Genomic DNA, 8,846 nt, shown 5'->3' with positions numbered 1-8,846 from the left:
TCTCTAAAATTATCACTACCAAATCAACTCTACAACCGATTAACCTAATAAAAAATTTAATCCAACAAACCAACAATATCACTTTAACAAAAATTTTAAATAAAATCTAAATAAATAAAAAATTAGAAATAAAAAAATAAAGAACTAAAAGAGTCATGAGACGGAAGAGACATAGAGGAAGAGGACAACACAGAAGACAAGCAAAGACAGAATAAAGTCTGCAATAGAGATGTAGACAGTGAGGGATGGAGAGAGAGAAAGGCGAAAATAGATGTTCATGATATTAGGCTGTGTTTGGTTATTGTCTCAAAAAAATAGAGACATAGACACAAAGACACAGAGATATATGAACACAAATACACACAAATTTTTTAACAAATTTGGTGTTAATGGTCATAATACACAAGACGCATCTAACTAATTCAAAAGTCAAATTTATCCTCAAATCAGAACAATCTCAACACCACCACCACTATCACCACCACCATCATCACCAATTTCTACCACCACTATTATCACTACTGATTTTTCAATCTTATTTCGAATAAATAAAATTAACAACTCTAATTCAAATATCACTTAAACAATTCAAATTAAAAAAGAAAAAAAATAAAAAAAAAGGCAGAAACAGATCTAAGATGAGGGAGGGTGAGAGTTTGTTGACACACTGGAGGAGAGGGAAATGATGGGAAAAATGAAGGTGATGGCGAAGGGTGATGCGGAGGCAAACAACAGTGTTGGACGACCTTCTTCGTGATCGCGGTTATTGCGCGTTCGCAGAGGCAACCTTCTTCGTGTTTGCGGTAGTGCCAAAGAGGAGAGAATGAGAAAAAGAGATCCAGAGAAAGAGCGAGAGTCATCGATTTTGGAGAGGATAAACACAAAGTATTTTGGAAGCATAGCTATTTGATGGATCTGGTATGGTGGAGGATCAGGATGAAAGAGATTTGGAGGGGAAGAGTTAAGATGCAGTAGGAATAGAAGTTAGTAAAAGGAGAAGAGAAAAAAGAGCGTTAACTGAGTTGGGTAATTTTGAAATTTTGATCTGTGTCTCTTCATTTTAGCCAGATACAAAATACATGTTCTCTGTGGGTAGTTATGTGTAATCGTGTCTCTCTTGAATTTGTGTCTTACAAAACAAACAGTACACATGTGTTGTTGTGTGCATGTCTCTCATATACACGGACACCATCCAAACGCAGTATTAAAGCCCGTTTGTCCGTGTCTTCCAAAAACACAGATACGGTAGTATGTATTTAGCATTTGGTTTGTGAGGTACAAAAATATAAGGAACACGGTTACAAAGAAAAATACACAAAATATATATTTTTCGCAGGATTTTTTTCTTTAATAAAATAAAAAAATTATTCAAGATTTTTGAGCTTTATTTTTCATAATACAATTTTTTTTTTGGTAATTAAGGCAAGTTTGCTGCACCCCGGCGAACTCTATGTAAATTATGAAGTTCGCCGTACCCCTGGCGAACTCTATAATTTATATAGAGTTTATGTAATACCCGGTCTAACCGAAATTAATTAAATAATAAGTTAAATAAGAGCGAATATGGTTGGAAGATTTGGCAATTGGAATTTGATAATTCAAATATGATATTTGGATTCAGTGAATTTTTCCGAGTCAGAAAACATAGTTTTCTGCGTAAAAGCGCGCAGTGGAATTTTGACTGGCAGTACCAGCTGAGATCTGTCTGGTACTACAGCTGAGGAAATTGATTATGGGTAAATAAGATTAATAAATGAGGAACTATAATTAGGGAAGGTAGAAATATTTAAAGTGCAATTTAGAGCGCTAATCTTAAAGGTTTTGGCCCAAAATTGGACCAATAGGCAAAAATAAGTGAACCGGGCCTAAGTGGGCCCAAGACCCAACATATATAAATATTAGTTATGAGTATTTCAGCTCATTTTGCCCTAAAGAAGGGGTGTTGGGCGCTGAAATTGGGAAGAGAGAAGAGAAGAGAGAAAACCTAACTCTCTTTGATCTTCAAACCACCATAACTTGAGCTACGGAGCTCCGATTGACGAGCCGTTTGTGGCCACGCGTCGATCTTCTCATCCTCTACAATTCTATCTAAGTTTTTTGGTGAGTATTCCATTCATCTCTGTCCAGTTTTCGAAATTCCCCACTGTTACACGTTTTTGGGTAATTAGTGTTGAAATCTTGTGATTTTGGGTGTTTAGGGATACTCCAACATGGATTCTAAGTGGGTTCTATCCCTACTTCATATGGGCTGAGGTAAGAAGTGCTCAAACCCTTGTGACTTGTCATTTTTATGAGTCCTAGGTTGATGTATGTATGTGATATTGGTTATGTTAGTGTATTTGGTGATGTTGGTGCACAATTGGGAGATTGGTATTGCTTGAGGAGCTTTGGTGAGGCTTGGAGCTAAGGTTGGTGAAGACTTCCATAGAAGAGGCTCAATTGGTTTTGCTACAAGAGGTACGGTTTAAGTTTCATTTAAGTAACGTGTGGTGTTATGAGAATTCCTAGGCTAGATGCCCCTAGGATTACGTTTGGATTGTGTAAATGGTTGGTGCTAATATGCATAGTTGGTATGTAATGTGAATTAATGATTTGGGTTGAGAATTGTGTGGCCTTGTATGCTTGGTGTATTGAGAATTTGATGTACTGGGTAATGAGTATTGATTTGTGGTTTATGCATTTAAATTATGATATTGGGCTGGAGGCCGTGGATTTTGGGCCGGAGGTCGAAAAAAGGTGAGAAAGGTAAGTTGATGTGTGCATTGTATGATGACACAAGTGATTGGATGAATTTCAGATAATGAATATATGAATGATTGGGTTGGTTATTGAATAATAAGGTTTGAGGAGTTGAGGTGTGGGATTTGGTAAATTTGGGTGCAATTATATAGATGAGGTATGTTTGGTTTTGGTTGAGATATATTATATGGTCATATATGTGATTATGATTATTGATGCCTTGATGGTATGATGATGCATTAGAGATATGTTTGTCGTGATATATGCTTGAGGAATGATTAAGGTTGATTTGTGGGTGAAGCCACATGATAGTGAGTACGATATTGATTATGTATAATGATGGTTGATTGGAAATAGTGTTGTTGAAATTTGGCATGAGAAAGAGTATATGATATGTAAATGTGTTTGAGTTTGAGAAAGTGTCAACGTGCGAGTTGAGGAGGCTTGATGTTGATTTTGGTATATTTTGATTGATTTCAAAGAAAAGGCTGAAATTGGCATGTTTTGATTGATTTTGAAAAGAGTTGAAATTGGCTTGTTTTGAAAATGGCACTTTGTGGTTTTGTATGGAAACATGGTTTTGGGGCATACTTTGACGGGACATAACTTGGACTACGGATCTCTGTTTTCTGCCAAATCTATTTAGAAATGAAATTGGATCCGGGATGTCCATGCCGTTCGAAGGACGGGTGAAAAACGATTTAAAATGAGAGAGTTATGTCCGTCGGAAGATTGGGGGTTGAATCTGTAAATTCTGCAGCTTTTAACTTAGAAAATTTTTAGCAGAACGACCCTACGCGCGTAGGCGCACCTGGCGCGTGCGCGCTGTTCTTCCAGAAAGCACCATCCACGCGTGCGCGTGGTGTGCGCGGGCGCGTCGATGCGCTGTACCAAATGCCCAGCTATTTTCCAGAGAGTTGTGCCAGGGTCATGCCAGTTTTGTGCCTGGGCGCAAGAGCACCCACGCGTACGCATGGCTGACGCTTGCGTGCCATTTGGATATTTTTCAACCCGCGCGTTCGCGCGTATGACGCTTGCGCGTTGATGAGTTTTTGGCCATCCACGCGTGCGCGTGGAGTGCGCGTACGCGTGGCCCTGTTTTCATGCCAAAGTTGATTTTTGAGTTTTTAAAGCCAAACCTCATACTTTTAAGCCTCCGATCTCACCCCTTATGTATCAAATCATTATGGTATGCCTAGCAATGAGGAAGGAGCTAGGGGATGTGGTAACTTGCGAGTGAAGCAAGGGAAAAGGTTATGATCAATGATGATCAGATATGATTATATGAGATATGGAGGATGGCGGTGGAAGTACCGTGTATGCCATGAGCCGAAGGGCTATATTTATTGATAAATGGTTGGTTCTTGATTGGACCATGACCCGGATGGCTGAGTTCTTGCCGGATACGGCGGAGCCATGTTGATAAATTGGCTAGTTCTGGATTGAACTGTGAGCCGAGTGGCTGAGTTATTGCCGAGTTACGGCAGAGCCATTAGGGATTATGGCTGAGTATAAAGGCATATATGATAAATTAACGAATATGATAAATGAATAATGATGAAAAATGTTGAATGTAAGCATGCTTGTGTTTTCTCTCTGGTTGTAAGGGTGACAGGGCACCGATACCCTCTAATGGTGACAGGGCACATATTCCCTCTAATGATATTAATACGCAACAGAGAACCTGTGCCCGGGTTAGCTACCGGACATGTCGGGTTGGCTTGATAACCGACAGATGATATCATCAGCCATAGGGCAGGCATTCATCATTTGCATATGTTTGAATTGTTTGGGTTTGCCTATTTGTTTTGGATTTCTACATTATATATGCTAAGTTACCTGATTATGTGCTACTTGTTCTACTTGTACCCTAATTGTGTATTACTTGCCTGTATTGCTTGTGTTTGTACAACTGAGAGGCCCCTCATGTTGGTGTCGGTGGAGGTTGAGGGCTGTTCTTGATGAGATGAATTGATGATGCGATTGTATGATGATGGTGATCATTAGTTGAGATGATTTGAGCTCCCTAGGTAGACGCAGTGATGTGGTTTCACTAGTTCCAGGGAGGGCATGATATATTGATATAGAATTGCTGAGACAGCACGACTGATGATGGCTTTGTTTATGATTCTGAAATCTAATTCGTGGGAGAGTCAGCGAGTTGGGAGTCATATGAGATGTGATCTACATTTAGTATTCCCTTACGACAGATGCCTATTTATAGATTAGTGAGAATCTAGGCTAGATACTTGGTGAAAAGGAGTTTAGGATGCTTGGTGAGTTTTTATTGCAGTGCATTGTATTTATTTGGCACTTTTACCGTACTAGAAACCCATGGGCCCGGGGTTCTCATTCCGTATATATCTCTTGTTTTTCAGATACAGGTCCAAGTGCTCAGAAGTGAGTTGTGGGTCGTCTGAGAGACGGCGAAGATCTTTATTTCCTCTACTTTGTGTTTGATTAGAATCTCTCCACCTATGTTTTGAAAAGATTATATTATGTATTGAACTCTTTTAGAACTTGCCTATAGAGGCTCTTATGTTTCCTTTGGGAGAGATTAGGATATACTGTTGTCATCTACTTTCATACTGTACCCTAGCCGGCCTAAACTTCGCGGGTCGCGACTAGTGGCTATTTACTTATGTTATATATATCTATCTGTTATCTATCTCTTAATCTCCTCTACGCCTTGTCCGTATATCATTTTCGGCTTCACGGTTTATCTTTTGTTGTCGAAACGTGAGTGATACGTCTTCGCGATTTTATTTCTACTCTTTTCAGGCTTCTTGATTAATACTCTTTTCGAAATTACCTATATTTATATATTAAAAATCCACCTGAGAGTCGTACCACCGTAATATCATTGACTTATGACTCGAGCATAAGGATTTGAATATTAGGATGTTACAGTTTACGGCACCCCTGACGAACTATATAATTTATATAGAGTTTGCCACACTCCCGGTGAACTCTATGTTAGGTTTCCAGAATAAAAGCATGCATGTTGGAGAGCAGATCAGAAAGCCACAATTTCATTGTTCACCATAATTCTCACTGTTGACATTTTTTCTCTACAATGTCAAGGAATCCATTGTTAACCATTCATTACGATGGTGAAATAGTGTATGACGAAGAAGGTTCTATCGTTTAGACTGGGACAACCGACAATTACCTATATAATATCGGAAGTCAACAGTTTAACAGCTTTGAAGAATTTGATATTGCATTCCGTCAGGCAGTAAGAGGCAAAAAGGGTGAAAAAAATATACTACAGATATCCGACCGAAGTAGATGGTAGTTTGTTTTATAAAAAGTATATTACAGTTGTATTCTCTCTGTTACTAGTATATTTATCAGACCATGGTTGTGAGAAATATTTCTATTGTTTTGAATTAGGTACCGTTTGTGCGACGACGAGGACGTACGGCTTATAAGGTCGTGGCACAACCGATGGACAAATGTTCATCTATTGGAATTATTTGTGTTTTTCATTGAGTTGGGTGGCCGAGGATCATCTACAGATACTGTCGATGATAGTTCGTTGAGTGGAGCTGTTAGACGAACTATCAGAAGGATGATGGTGGATCTAAATTTGCCACCTGAGGGTAGCCAGGAGGGGTATAATGTTGAAGTTCATAATGTTGACTTAATGGATGACGATGTTGAAAGTCATGATGGTTCTGCTATCAGAGATCCAATGATGGATCAGTATGAAGTTAACCCCGATTATGGAGACGATGCTGATGAATAACCACCCAAAATTCCTGATGAGGGTGACGAGAAAGAAGAGATGAGCTACTACGGTGACACACAAATTGCTCTGACACAGCCTGCCATTTCTCGACCATATGACTGGCCGAATCATTTCATAAGGTTAAATCTCGATGCAATGACCTCGGATTGGTTGTTTACCCAGGGAGGCCCTGAAGAGGATCTAAGCAACGAGTTTGAGATTGGACAATAATTTAAGAACAAGGAAGAAGCCATGTTGGCAGTTAAGCAGTACAGCATCAGGAGGGCTGCGGAGTACAAAAAAATAGAGAGTGACCAGTTGAGGTACAATGCACAATGTATCCAGTTCGGACCCAGTTGTAATTGGAGCATACTCATATCATATCGCCGAAAGCAAGAAAAGTGAGAGGTTAGGAAATACATTGGTCCTCATACTTGCATGCAAACTTCGATAGGCAAGACCATCGTAGGTTGGATTCGAAGGTGATTACGCGACACATTTTTATGATGGTCAAAGCCGATCCAACAATCAGCATCAGGGTTCTCAAAGGAGGTGTAGAGAATTACTTTGGTTACAAGGCATCTTACAGAAAGGTTTGGCTTGCAAAATAGAGAGTCATTGCTAGAATATATGGCGATTAGGAGGAGTCATACAATGAGCTTCCTCGTTGGTTATTCACTGTGCAGATGTACTTGTGGGACTTAGGCCACGTCCTGCAGGGTGATAGTCATCTCCCCGCATGGTAGATGAAACGTGTGAGACTCAGGCCTCCACCTCTCTATCAATGTCGAGGCAAGCGGCCAATCATGCTCGAACTCGACTATATAGGCCACATACTCAAACCTGGCTCGTCTGAGATATGACCTAATCTGCTCCGGCGGCCGTGTCATCAAATTCTCGATGGTGCGTAAGATTCGAGGCGCCTACCAAACGAAAATAAAAAATTAAAAAAACAGGGACGGTGAACACATAAAATAACAAGTTCATTGTTTATTGATTACAATAAAATAAAAAATAGTGAAAAAAAGTGTACCACTCGATCAAGCCTGCCAGCAATGTGCTTAGCGTGATCCAATCTGTACATCTCATCCTCGTAACCCAATAACTGCTGCTCCATCTAAACACAATCTAGTAAAATGAAATCACACACACTGAACTCAGTTCTTTTTACGTTAATTAAATTATTAAAAAAATATTTAAATCCATAATAGCTTATAAACTTACTAATTTAAATTTAACCTAACTAATTGATGCCGTCAACTAACTAATTAATTAATAACTAACTGGACCTAAATTTACTAATCAAGTTTCTTTCTAGTTTAACTTAACCTAATTAATTATTCCACTAATTACTCTGACTAATTAAACTAACTAACAATTTACTTTGTTATACTAATTAACATGTTATAGACAATAAATAGCAACTATACTTGAAAACAATAACATAAAAAATTTAACTAACATAAAAAGAGTTAACAGTAAGTCTAACTAACATGTAAACAATAAATTTGTAACTCTAACTAACATGCAACTTATAACTAGTAATTTTATCTAACATGTAAACAATAATTCTAACTAAGCTAAAAATAGTTACTCTAACTAAGCTAAAAAAAGTAACTCTAACTAACCTATTATTTACTGACCTGGAACTGAGAATGTCGTCCACAACGAACTTCACGGACATCAAAAAGACAGAAAAGAGGAACAGTAAATTTGGAGAAAAGATTGGATAAGAAAGGGACAAAAGAAAATGGTCCCATCACTAGGTATATATACTACGCCGAACTCACCATAGAGTTCGCCGGGGGTGCGGCGAACTTGCCTTAATTACAAAAAAAAAATCGTATTTTAAAAAATAAAGTTCAATTCTATTGTTTTGGGAATTAATAATTTTTTTATTTTATATTAAAAAAATCCATTTTTCATGTCTCACTAAAATGGTGAAGCACGGTTCTTAGACAATAAACATGAATTTGAGTAACTTTTTTAAGATTATTTTATCTTTATTAATCTTTTGAAATTCCAAAAATTTATTTTTCTTTATCTGATTCAAAACAAAAACAAAATAAAGGGGAAAGAATGCTAGATGTGTAAATTATGAAAGAATTGAAGGATTGGAGGATGAAAAAAAAGGCAAAAATGGAGGATATATTCATACTCATTGTTCTTCTTTTCATTCTCTCAATATACATTTTGGTGTTGCCATTGAAAATCAATAATAGTTATCATATTTTTGGCTAGCAAGAGAAGAAAATTAGAAGAGGATGCACGAGATAATAGTAATGAAGGAGGAGTTCAGATAGGGGAAAAATAAATTATGGAAAAAGTGAAGAAAATCCTTGATAATTGAAAATTTAGGGGTTCTGTTTCGTTA

This window comes from Arachis ipaensis, chromosome B10 (assembly GCF_000816755.2).
Source record: "Arachis ipaensis cultivar K30076 chromosome B10, Araip1.1, whole genome shotgun sequence".
NCBI lineage: Eukaryota > Viridiplantae > Streptophyta > Magnoliopsida > Fabales > Fabaceae > Arachis > Arachis ipaensis.
This window is presented reverse-complemented; position numbering follows the sequence as displayed.